Consider the following 13,547-nt stretch of genomic DNA (forward strand, 5'->3'; position numbering starts at 1 on the left):
GGGGTGCTGTTCTCTCTTCCTGGACAGTCCGCCCAGGATCGCAAACACTCACCCCTCTGGATGGAACTCGTCAACACTGAAATAGGGATAGCTGGTAGTCCAAGGACACCGGAGACAAAATGGCGAACATGGGGGCAGGGCAGTGTCCAATGGAACACAGAAGACCCTGCAGCAGGAGTTGAGGGGCGGGGGGCTGTGCTCTCTTCCAGGATAGTCTTCCCAGGATAGCACACATTCACCTCTCTGGATGGAACTCCTCAGTACTGAAACAGGTATAGCTGGTAGTCCAAGGACACCTCAGACAAAAGGGCAAACATGGGGGCAGGGCTGGGTCGAGTGGAACACAGAAGACCCTGCAACAGGAGCTGGGGGGAGGGCTGTGCTCTCTTCTGGGACAGTCCACCCTGGGATAGCACATACTCATCCTTCTGGATGGAACTCCTCAGCACAGACACAGGGATCAAAGCTGACATTTTAAAACCACCTCTTTTTTTCTGCTATGACAGTTGCGTCAGGAAAATCTCTCTGCGTCATGCCATCAGCAAACAGCAAAAAGATGTATTAAGCTCTCTCTCTCTCTCTCTCTCTCTCTCTCTCTCTCTCTCTCTCTCTCTTTCTCTGTTGCAGAGGCTTCTTGGCTCTCCACAACTCTCCTTCCCCCTGAGTTCGCCCTTTTGTCTGAGGGGTCCTTTGACCTCCAAGAGTCTTGTCCCTGTGCTGAGGACAACCTCTCAGACTGACTGGCCAACTGGGGAACAGTTCCTGCACCTGCACTGAGGAGATCCACCCAGAGTCAGTCACAGCAAAGACTGGACCAAGACACCAAGACTCTCCTGGCTCCATTTGAAGGAAGAGATGGGCAGGCGCCAATGCAACAATTCCTCCAACAACCTGAAAGGTAACATGACATCACCAGAAACCAGGGATCATGAAACAAGAAGAACTGAACACCCTACTCCAGAAGAAATCGACTTTAAACAGAACATTATGAAAATATTAGAGAACCTTAAACAGGAGGCAAAAAACTGCCATAAAGAAATAGAGATGACAAACAAAAAAGTAGAGGAAATGGATAAATCTCTCAAAGATACCCAAGAAAAACAAGAAAACCAAGAGAAAGCAACCAAACAGATAAGGGAAACAGTTCAAGACTTGAAAACTAAACTGGAGGTTATGAAGAAAGCATAAACGGAGGGATGGTTGGATATGGAAAATTTGGGTAAATGAACAGGAACTACAAAGACAAGTATTACCAACAGAATGAAAGTGATAGAGCAAAGAATCTCAGATGCTGAAGATACTATAGAGGAAATAAACTAATTGATCAAAGAAAACAGCGAATCCAACAAGTTCTAAACACAATCTGGGGAAATCTGGGGCACCATGAAAAGACCAAACCTAAGAATAATAGGTGTAGAAGAAGGAAAAGAATTACAACTCAAAGACCCAGAAAATATAATCAGTAAAATTATAGAAGAAATTTATCCCAACCTAAAGAAAGATATTCTTATGAAGGTACAAGAAGAATACAGAACACCAAATAAACTAGATCAAAAAAATCCCCTTGCCAAATAATAATAAAAACACAAAACATGCAGATTAAAGGAAGAATATTAAGAGCTGAAAGGGAAGAAGTTCAAGTAACATATGAAGGGAAACCTATCAGAATTACACCTGACTTCTCAATGGAAACCATGAAAGCCAGAAGGTCTTGGAGAGATGTGCTACAGTTACTAAGAGACCATGGGTGCAAGCCCAGACTACTATACCCAGCCAAGCTTTCTTTCACCATTAATGGAGAAAACAAGATATTCCAGGATAAAAACAAATTTAAACGATATGTAGCCACAAACCAAGCCTTACAGAATGTAATAGAAAATCACAACCCAAGGAACCCAACAACACCCACAATGACTTAGTTATATAGTAACAGTGCACAAACACAACACAAAAAAGGGAAACACACAAACTCTACCACCAAAAAAAAATAACTGGAGCTAACAACCGCTGGTCATTAATATCACTTAATAACAATGGTCTCAATTAACCTATAAAAAGGCACAGAATAAGAGAATGGACGCGAAAACAGGATCCAACATTCTGCTGCTTACAAGAAACACACCTCATCCACAAAAACAGACATTTACTCAGAGTAAAGGGTTGGGAAAAGGTTTTTCAACCAAATGGACCAAAGAAACAAGTGAGTGTGGCTATACTAATATTTAACAAAATTGAATTCAAACTAAAATCAATCAGCAGAGATGGAGATGGACATTTTCTACTCATAACAGGAACAATTCATCAGGATGAAGTCTCAATCCTGAATATCTATGCCCCTAATAGAAAAGCACACACATATGTAAAAGAAATATTACTAGAACTCAAAGCACACATCAAACCCCACACACTAATTTTAGGAGACTTCACCACTCCTCTCTCACCAATGGACAGGTCAACCAGACAGAAACTTAGCAGAGAAATAAAAGAACTAACAGAGGTAATGAATCAAATGGACTTAACAGAACATTCCACCCAAACAGGAAAGAATATACATTCTTCTCAGCATCTCATGGAACCTTCTTGAAAATTGATCACAGACTAGTTAACAAAGCATACTTCTAAAAATACAAAATATTTAGTAACCATCTATGCCTTTTCAGATTACCATGGAATAAAGTTAGAATTTAACAACAATTCTATCCCAGAAAGCCGACAAACTCATGGAAACTGAACAGTCAACCACTGAAACACTCCTGGGTAAGGGAAGAAATAAAGAAAGTAAAGTCTTCCTTGAACTCAATGAAAATAAAGGCACAACATACCCAAACCTATGGGACACTATGAAAGCAGTGCTAAGAAGAAAGTTCATAGCATTAAGTGCCCACATTAAAAAAAATGGAGAAATCTCACATTAGAGACTTAACAGCACAGCTGAAACCTCTAGAAAAAAGAAGCAGACTCACCCAGGAGGAGTAGAAGACTGGAAATAATCAAACTGAGGGCTTAAATCAACGAAATAGAAATACAGAAAACAATCCAACAAATCAATGAAACAAAGAGCTTGTTCTTTGACAAAATCAACAAGATTGACAAGCCCCTATTCAAACTAATCAAAAGGTAGAGAGAGAGTGTGCAAATTAACAAGATCAAAAATAAAAAGGGTGACATAACAACAGACACTGAGGAAATTCAGAGAATCATTAGGTCTTACTACAAAGGCCTATATGACACAAAGTTGGAAAATGTAAAAGAAATGGACTCGTTTTTAGATAAATACCATATACCAAAATTAAATCAAGACCAAGTAAACAATATAAATAGATATATAAATCGTGAGGAAATAGGTGTCATAAAAAACCTCCCAACCAAAGAAGGCCCAGGACCAGACGGTTTCAATGCAGAATTTCACCAGAAATTCCAAGAAGAGCTGATACCTAAACTCCTTAAGGTGTTTTACATTATATAAACAGAAGAGTCATTCACAAACTCTTTTTATAAAGCTACAGTTACCCTGATACCAAAACCACACAAAGACTCAACCAATATAGATAATTACAGACCAATCTCACTCATGAACATCAATCCAAAAATTCTCAGTAAAATACTGGGAAACAGGATTCAAGAACACATCAAAAAATAATCCATTATGATCAAGTAGGCTTCATCCCAGAGATGCAGGGCTGGTTCAACTTATGAAAATCTACCCATGTAATCCAGCATAAGAATAAACTGAAAGAAAAAACATATGATAATTTCATTAGATGCTGAAAAAGCATTTAACAAAATTTAATACCCCTTTATGATAAAGGCTTTGGAGAGATTAGGGATACAAGGAACATATCTAAATATAATACAAGCAATATACAGCAAACCAACAGCTAATATCAAATTAAATGGAGAGAAACTCAAAGCCATTCCACTAAAATCAGGAACAAAAGAAGACTGTCCACTCTCCCCCTATTTCTTCAACATAGTGCTTAAAGTTCTAGCAATAGCAATAAGACAACATAAGAAAATCAAGGGGATTTGATTCAGAAAGGAAGTAGTCAAACTTTCATTATTTGCAGATGATGTGATTGTGTACATCAGTGACCCCAAAAAGTCTCCAAGAGAACTCCTACAGCTAATAAATAACTTCAGTGATGTGGCAGTATACAAGATCAACTCAAAAAAAAAACAGTAGCCCTTCTATACACAAAGGGTAGAGAAGCAGAGAGGGAAATCAGAGAAAATTTACCTTTCATGATAGCCACAAATAGCATAAAGTATCTTGGTGTTACACTAAGCAAGGAAGTGAAAGATGTATTTGTCCAGAACTTTAAGGCTTTGAAGAAAAAAATTGAAGAGGACACCAGAAAATGGAAGGATCTCCCATGCTCTTGGATGGGTAGGATCAACACAGCAAAAATGGCAATTCTACCAAAGGCAGTCTATAAATTCAATGCAATCCCTATCAAAATCCCAACAAAGGTCTTCACAGACCTTGAGAGAACAATAATCAACTTCAAATGGAAAAACAAAAAACCCTGGATAGCCAAAACATTCCTATACAATAAAGGAATTTCAGGAGGCATGACCATCCCTAACTTCATACTCTATTACAGAGCTACAGTAATAAAAACAGCTTGGCATTGGCATAAAAACAGAGACGTTGACCAATGGAATTGACTCAAATACCCAGATGTTCACCCACAAACCTATGAACACCTGATTTTCAATAATGGAGCTAAAGGCATATAATGGAAGAACGAACGCATCTTCAACAAATGGTACGTACTTACTCAATAGTGGACTTTAGCCATAAACAAAAGACATTACGCCAATATTTTGCAATCCTAGAGAAGCCAAATTACAAGGTGAACCCAAAGAAAAGCATATATAGATCCTCCTGGATATTGGAAGCAAACAACATTACCAGGCAAAAGTTGGTAGCATGGGGGTGGGGGTAGAGGTGGGGGGTGGTACTGGGGAACATGAGAGGGAAAGAGAGAAGTGAGAAAGGAAAGACTGGAGAGAGCTTGGGAGAGTGGGAGGGTGGAGATGGAGGAAGGGTGGATATAGGAGCAGGGAAGAAGATATCTACATTAAGGGCATCACTTTAGGGTTGGCAAGAGACTTGGCTCTAGAGGGGATCCCAGGTATCCATGGGGATGTCCCCAGCTTGGTCCTTGGGCAGTAGAGCAGAGGGTCCCAGAACTGGTCTTGCCCCACTATCTCACCGATGATTATCTCGAATATCACCATAGAATCTTCATCTGGCAATGGATGGACTTAGAGACAGAGACCCTCATCAGAGCAATGGACTTATCTCCCAACGTCCCCTTGAAGAGCAAAAGGAAGGAGAAGATGAGCAAGGGAGTCTGGACCGCAAGAGATTGGTCCACCCACTGAAACAGTGTGCCTTATCTAATGAGAGCTCACCAAATCCAGCTGGACTGGGACTGAATGAGCATGTGATCAAACCATACTCTCTGAATGTGACTGACAAGGGGGGCTGACTAAGAAGCCATTGATAGAGGCACTGGGACTTGTTTCTACTGCATGTCCTGACTTCTTGAGACCCTAGTCTATTTGAATGCAAAGCTTCCTAGGCCTGGATATAGGGGGGAGGGCCTTGGACTTCCCACAGGGCAGGGTTCCCTGCCCTCTTTTAAGAAGGGTGGGGGAATAAGGAGGGGGGGTGGAAGCGGGAGGGGAATGGGAGGAGGGGTGGAAGTGTAAATTTTTGAATGGAAATAAAAGGATACAAATAGGGAAAGAAGTAGCAAAGTTATCCCTGTTTACATATGGCATGAAATTAAACATTATGAAGATTTCAAAATCCATAAACACTTACCAGAAAATTTGTAGAAATGATAAACTCAAGAAAGTAATAGATTACTCAAAGTGCAATACCAATAACTTTTCTATAAACACCAATTAAATACAGAGATTTACACACTATTAACAATAGACATGATGAAAATATATCATCTAGAAATAAACCTAATCATAGAAGTGTGGGACCGCTATAATAAAAAAACTTTAAGCTTCTAAAGAAAGAGATAAAAACATGAAAAGTAGAAAGATATCCCATACTCACGGATAGGTAGAATTAACATTGTGAAAATGATGCGGCTATCTGAAGTTATAATCTCCAACTCATCCCTCATAGAAGCAGAAAAAGGAACTATCCTAAAATTCCTATGATCCCTCAAAAGACAACAAATAGTCAAAATATTCCTGAACAAAAATACCAATGTAGAATTTTTACAACACTGAATATTGAGATATATTATAAAAACTCAAAAAAAAACAAGAGTCAAAGCAACAACAACAACAACAACAAATGACTCATCCAACAAGTGGGCCTGGGAGTTGAATAAAAAGTTTCCAGAAGTAAAAAAAAATGAATGAAAAATAAAAACGGACATGCTCATCATCCCTAACAATTAGGGAAATTCAAATCAATACAAATTTTAGATTTCATCTTACCTTCATCAGAATGGAAAAGATGAATGGAACAACTGACAACAAATATTGGAGGGGTTGCAGGATAAAAGGAACCTTCATTCACTGCTTATAGGAATTCAAAGTGTAGAAGCCACTATATAAATCAGTGTGTATTTCCAAAAGCCTGAAAATAAATCTACTATATGACACAACTGTATCAGTCTTGACATATGCCCAGAGAACTGGACAGCATGTTCCACAGGTATATGCTCAGATATATTCACTGGTGTTTATTCATAATTGCTGAGAAATGAAAACAACCTATATGTCCTTCAACCAACTAATGAATAGTGAAAATGTAGTACATATAAAATATGGAATCCTATTCATCCATAAAGAAAAATGAAAACATGAAATTTGCAGGTAAATGGATGACTAAAGAAAAAAAATATTCAGGAATAAGACCTAGAACTAGAAAGAGAAATGCCACATGTTCTTTCTTATTGGAGGCTTATAGCTTCAAATGTTCAGATGTGATAATATAGCATATAGATGTAATTATATATATAGACTTCAGAAACCAGGAAAGTAAAATGGACCATTGCCAGAATAGAGGGGTGGAGGAGCAATAGAGAGGAGAATACAAAGATATAAGTAATCTGATCATGGAAATCAGAAAGGGGTCTCCATAGGGAAGGGGATGCAGATAAATATGCAAGAAGGTAAGATGTTAAAGGGGAATAGTGGGATAGAAGTGATCTCATAAGAGGGATGGGGAAAGAGGAACTACTTATGGAGTGCTGGTTTCTAAACAAATGCAGAAGAAGGTAGAACAAGGATAAGAGGGAATATCAGAATATAAATGATCAGATGGTAAAATGGGAGATCCCTAAGGAGAAAGAGAGAGGTAAATAAAACAAGTGGTAAGGAAGAACACAAATTTGAACTGGTAGAAATGGAGGAAGGATCTGGAAGAATTCTTTACACAGAGGTGTAAAGACTTTCAAAACATATTGTATGAAAATGTGTACTAAAAATGCTCCTAGGTATATGTAAATAATCATCCAGATTAGCATGATTATTAATTAAAATACAATTTTAAAACAAAGCTCAGGCACAAACATAAAGCTGTGGAGTCAATACCATTGTTGAAGATACAATAACATTATCAATGTCTTTTCTCTCCTGAGTTATTCTGATTTAAAAAAACGTTCTACTACTGCTTACCTAGCATGCAGGAAGCCCTGAGTTCAACATTATACAAGTAGTTATGGTGATACATGCTTGTTATCGTTATCCCAACACATGCTTGTTATCCTCCTAGGGTGGGGGTCTATTGAAGAAGTTCAAGGTCATCTTCTGCTCAATAGTGAGTTGATCCTGGGATATGTAAAACCATGCATTCAATAGATAAGTATGTATATATTTTTAAGTTCCCAGACTACACAGTGGAATGGACAACATAGCTTCTTTCAAGGATATAGATGATTCTTATTTGTGCTGCCTAGCTGGAAGTCACCAGCCATATCTGTTTGTGTCATAAGATGTGATTTGCTCACATTTAATCTTCTTTTAGATTCACCAACACATTCCAAATGACAAGTTTTTACTCTAGTACCTCTAGGTTTAGAGGAAGTTCCCCAGCTTCAACAGCACACATATTTTGGGTCCACAGTTCTTTGCTGTGGGGAATCATCTGTGCATCACAGGATGCCACACACACCAGGTGAGCAGCATCTTCTCCATTTGGGACAACAAAATTGCTTCTGTACATTGCCATGTCTTAGATTCTTTTTTCATTTTCTTCTCAGACATTCTCAGAGTCCTCCTCCCAGATTATTAAAGATTTTCAAGTTGATCATTAAAACTAAGCACCCAACTCTACCTACTGTCAATTTGACAATGACACATGTTTGTTTTACATCATAAACTTTCCCCTTTGTCCCCTTAGCTTCATGGGACCTCATAATACAAAATGCATTCAATCCACCTATAGTGGATTTAAGTTCCTATAGTTATAAACAATTTCAATTTCATAGAAGTTCAGGGTCTTTTAACTATGAGTTCCTTTTTTAAAAAGCAGAGGTCTTTCCAATATACATTGAGACAGAATAAACATGGCTATTAGATGAAGAACAAACTGGGTAATAAAAAGAAGCCATGGGGCTGGAGAGGTGGCTCAAAGGTTAAGAGCACTGGCTGCTCTTCCAGATACCCTGAGTTCGATTTCCAGCAACCACATGGTGGCTCACAACCATCTATAATGAGATCTGGTGCCCTCTTCTGGCGCATAGGCATACAGGCAGGCAGAACACTGTATATATAGTAAATAAATAAATCTTTAAAAAATAAAATAAGTAAATAATAAAACATGAACAAGTCATGGAGTGTATGATAAAACCTGGTCAGAAATGAGATTGTGAGTGAGTAAGAGAAGAAGGTAGCAAACAGTGTTTCTCCATAGTTCCTGTTTTGAGTTCATGCCCTGACTTCCTTCAACAATGATCTGTGACCTGGAGGTGCCAGTGAAGTAAACCCTTTCATTTACAAGCTATCTTGGGTTTTATCACAGTGACAGATAAGAAACTAGAACAGAAACTGGTACAACGAAAGTATGATGTTGCTGCAATGGACCTGACAACATGTATATTTATGCTTTTAGATTATATCATTAGAGAATTGTGATGAACTGTTTTGTTTTGTTTTTAGGTTGGTGCAGAAAAAAAAACTGTTGAATGAACTTAATGAGCTATTGTGTAGGATTGTGGGAGATGAGAATGCTGAGAGTGGAGACCTGAATTGTGAAATTTCAAAAGGAAGCAAAGATCCTTTCTGTGATATATCAGATTAAGAATTTGTTCTAACTGAAGGATTTAGGTTTGAGGAACAGTTATGATTACTATAAGAACAACAGTACTGAGATGAAATCTTCTGTGACTCATTAGGACAATAAGAGATGGATCAACACACAAAAGCTGTGGTCAAAGGAGGGCAATACTACCTCAAGATGAAGAACAGCCACACCTCATCTATCTTTGGAGAGAACAATGGTAACTCTCAGAAAAATCTGTTAGTCTGTCTTTTTGTTTGTCTGTCTCTTAATCTAGGGCCTTCTTATGGTTCTTATTGACGACTGCCACTTGTTTAAACAGTTGAGTAGTTTCCAAGAAATTTAGAAATTTTGTTTACATATATTGTCTATTTATTCTTCTCTTATGCACTACATCTTGAACACAACCTTCCCTCTGTCCACTTCACCCAGTTCTTTCCCCCACCTCCCCCAGATCCACTTCTCCTCTGTTCCCTTCAGAAAATAGCAGGCCTCCAAGGGGTATCAATTGAAAATGTCATAATAAGTTGCGATAAGACAAGAAATACATTCTCATATAAAGACTGGGTGCGGTGACCCAAATGTAGGAAAGGGTCCAAAGAGCAGGCAAAAGAATCAGAGATGTGGGTTATTAATAGTTGTAACTTTTTCCTGATGGCACAAGGAGTAAATAATATCATGAAAGCATACTTCAAATTAATTTTCATAAAAATCTTTTCACCTTTACGCAGAACAAGTCCCATTGTTAAGGCTATTTGTTTGGCATTTTGGACAGAAGAAGGGGGTGATGAAAATCTTTCAGGCATTATTTGCTGGCTGACCATTGCATATCCATTTACAACACGACTGTCTTCACTAGCAAACCACATCTCCTCTGGATTGACTAGGGACTACTCACTCACATCAGCCAAGATCAAAGAGGTGCAGAAGGTGGTCTCAGTGCACAAGTCATCAGATCAGAAGTTTCCAGGGCACAATTGAGGTTAAATGTAGAGTGCCCCATGTTTTTTATAGTTATATCTGAGCTTGCTGGGAGAGTTGCTTGATATTTTCTTATTGTACTTCTAGCTAGTTATGAAAGCCCATTTAATTCTAGTAGGGTTTTTATCTTATGGAATTTGAGGATTCATTTGAGGGAAAAAAGGCCATTATGAAATCAATAGAGTCCCTTAAACAGGATATGAATGACTCCCTTAAAGAACTGGATGAGAAGTACAACAAAAAGATTGAAGAAATGAGTAAAGAAATGGATGAGAAATATAACAAAAAGTTCGAAGAGATGAGTAAATTCATGAATGATACACTGGGAAACCAAGAAAAAACAATCAAACAGGTAATGGAAACAGTTCAAGAATTGAAAACTGAAATGGAGGCAATGAAGAAAACACAAAACGAGGGCCGGCTGGATATGGAAAATCTAGGTAAACGAACAAAGACCACAGAATCAAGCATAACCAACAGGATACAAGAGATGGAAGAACGAATCTCAGAGTCTGAAGATACCATAGAGAAAATAAAAGCTCTGATCAAAGAAAACAACAAATCCAACAAATTCTCATCACAAAACATTCAAGAAATCTGGGACACAATAATAAAACCAAGTCTAAGAATAATAGGGATTGAAGAAGGAGAAGAACTGCAGATCAAAGGACCAGAAAATATATTCAACAAAATTATAGAAGAAAACTTTCCCAATCTAAAGAATGATATCCCTATGAAGGTTCAAGAAGCATACAGAACACCGAATAGGCTTGATCAATAAAAAAAATCCCCTCGCCATATAATAATCAAAACACAAAACATACAGATTAAAGAAAGAATATTAAGAGCTGCAAAGGAAAAAGGACAAGTAACTTATAAAGGTAAACCTATCAGACTTACACCGGACTTCTCTATGGAAATCATGAAAGCCAGAAGGTCCTGGATAGAGGTACTGCAGAAACTAAGAGACCATGGATGCAAGCCCAGACTAATATACCCAGCCAAGCTATCATTCACTATCAATGATAGAAGAGAAAGTGGGAAGTAGTCTACAAGATATAGGCACAGGAGACCACTTCCTAAGCAGAACCCCAGGAGTGCAGACAATAAGAGAAACAATAAATAAATGGGACCTACTGAAACTGAGAAGCTTCTGTAAAGCAAAGGACACTGTCAGTAAGACAAAAAGGCTACCTTCTGACTGGGAAAAGATCTTCACAAACCCTTCAACAGATAAAGGTCTGATCTCCAAAATATACAAAGAACTCAAGAAACTAGACACTAAAACTCTAATTAACCCAATTAAAAAATGGGGTACTGAACTGAACAGAGAATTCACAACAGATGAAATTCGAATGGCTAAAAAGCACTTAAGGTCATGCTCAACCTCCTTAACGATCAGGGAAATGCAAATCAAAACAACTTTGAGATATAATCTTACACCTGTCAGAATAGCCAAACTCAAAAACACCAATGATAGCCTATGCTGGAGAGGATGTGGAATGAGGGGAACACTCATCCATTGTTGGTGGGAATGCAAACTTGTGCAGCCACTGTGGAAATCAGTGTGGCGGTTTCTCAGGAAACTGGGAGTCAACCTCCCTCAGGACGCAGCAGTTCCACTCTTGGGAATATACCCTAGAGATTCCCTAACATACTACAAAAGCATTTGTTCTACTATGTTCATAGCAACACTATTTATAATAGCCAGAACCTGGAAACAGCCTAGGTGCCCCTCAATAGAAGAATGGTTAAAAAAGGTGTGGAACATATACATGGAAAGGGAGAGGGTTAGAGAGAAGGGAGTAGGGGAGGATTGGGGAAAGATCAGGGGACTGGGATGGGGGGGAGGGAGGAAGGATGGATATGGGATCAGGCAAGTATATACCTCAACTAAGGGAATCATTTTAGGGTTTACAAGAGACTTGATTATAAAGGGGATCCCCTGTCCAAGGAGAGATCCCCAGATGGTTCTCTGGACAGAGGAGAGGGTGCCTGAACCGGCCTTGGCCCACAACCATACTGATCAATATTTTGCATGTCACCATAGAACCCTCATCTGGCGATGGATGGAGATGGAGGCGGAGAACCACGTTGGAACACTGGACCTAGCTCCCTAGGTCCAAATGAGAGGCAGAAGGAAAGAGATCGTGAGCAAAGAAGGCAAGGGCACAGGAAGCCTTCATCCGACGTTGGATGGCGATACAGATGGAGACCCATATTGGAACACCGAACTGAGCACTCCACAGTCCAAAAGAGGAACAGAATGATGAAGAAAATAAAAAAAGTAATCAGGACTGCGAGGGATGCGAGCACCCACTGATACAAGGGGACTGATATAATGAGAGTTCACCAAGGCCTGTTGGACTGGGACTGAACGAGGACGTGATCCAACCAGATTCTCTGAATGTGGCTGGCCTGGAGCCTTTTTGAAAAGTCATTGACAATGACACTGGGACTTGCTTCCTCTGCATATACTGGATTTTGGCGCTCCAGTCTGTTTGGACTCTCACCTTCCCTGGACCTGGAGGGAGGGGGAGGAACTTGAACTTCCCACAGGGCAGGAAACCCTGACTGCTCTAGGGGATGGAGAGGGAGGGGGAGAGGGAGTTTGGGGAGTGGGAGGGTGTTGGGAGGAGGGGCTTAAATGGAAACTTTTATAATTTAATAAAAAAATAAAAAATAAAAAAAGCAGGCTGAACAAGCCAGAGGAAGCAAGCCAGTAAGCAGCACTCCTCCATGGTGTCTCCATTAGTTCCTACCTCCAGGTTCCTGCCCTGTTTGAGTTCCTGTCCTTACTTCCTTGGATGGTGAACAGTGATCTGGAAGGGTAAGCCAAATAAACCCTTTCTTCCCCCAAGTTGCTTTTGGTTATGGTTTTCCATCACAACAGTAGGAACCCTAACTAAGAAACATAGCCACAAGCCAGCCTGACAGACAGAGGCAATTCCTCAATTTCAGGTGTTCTCTTCACAGGTGTCTTGAGTTTGTATCAAGTTGAAAAAAAAAAATTAACCAGAACACACTGTATGCGTAGTCCACTGTGGAACTGAGTGAGGTCTCAGAGAACAACTGGACCTCCAAGAAAATAAAGGGGGACAAATATCCACCCATATAAAGCCAGTGGAGCTAGGCAACAAAGTGACTGCCAAGAAGAAAACAGCCACTAAGGACTGAGCATGCTCTCATGCTGCATTCTGAAAACATTACCAAACAAAGTATATTGAAGTTCACGTGGATAAAACACATTTTCAGAGATTGACAGCCAAACAATATAACATTGGATTTTAGGCAGGTAGAAAGG

The sequence above is a fragment of the Myodes glareolus genome, chromosome X (assembly GCF_982192425.1).
Source record: "Myodes glareolus chromosome X, mMyoGla1.1, whole genome shotgun sequence".
NCBI classification, from domain to species: domain Eukaryota; kingdom Metazoa; phylum Chordata; class Mammalia; order Rodentia; family Cricetidae; genus Myodes; species Myodes glareolus.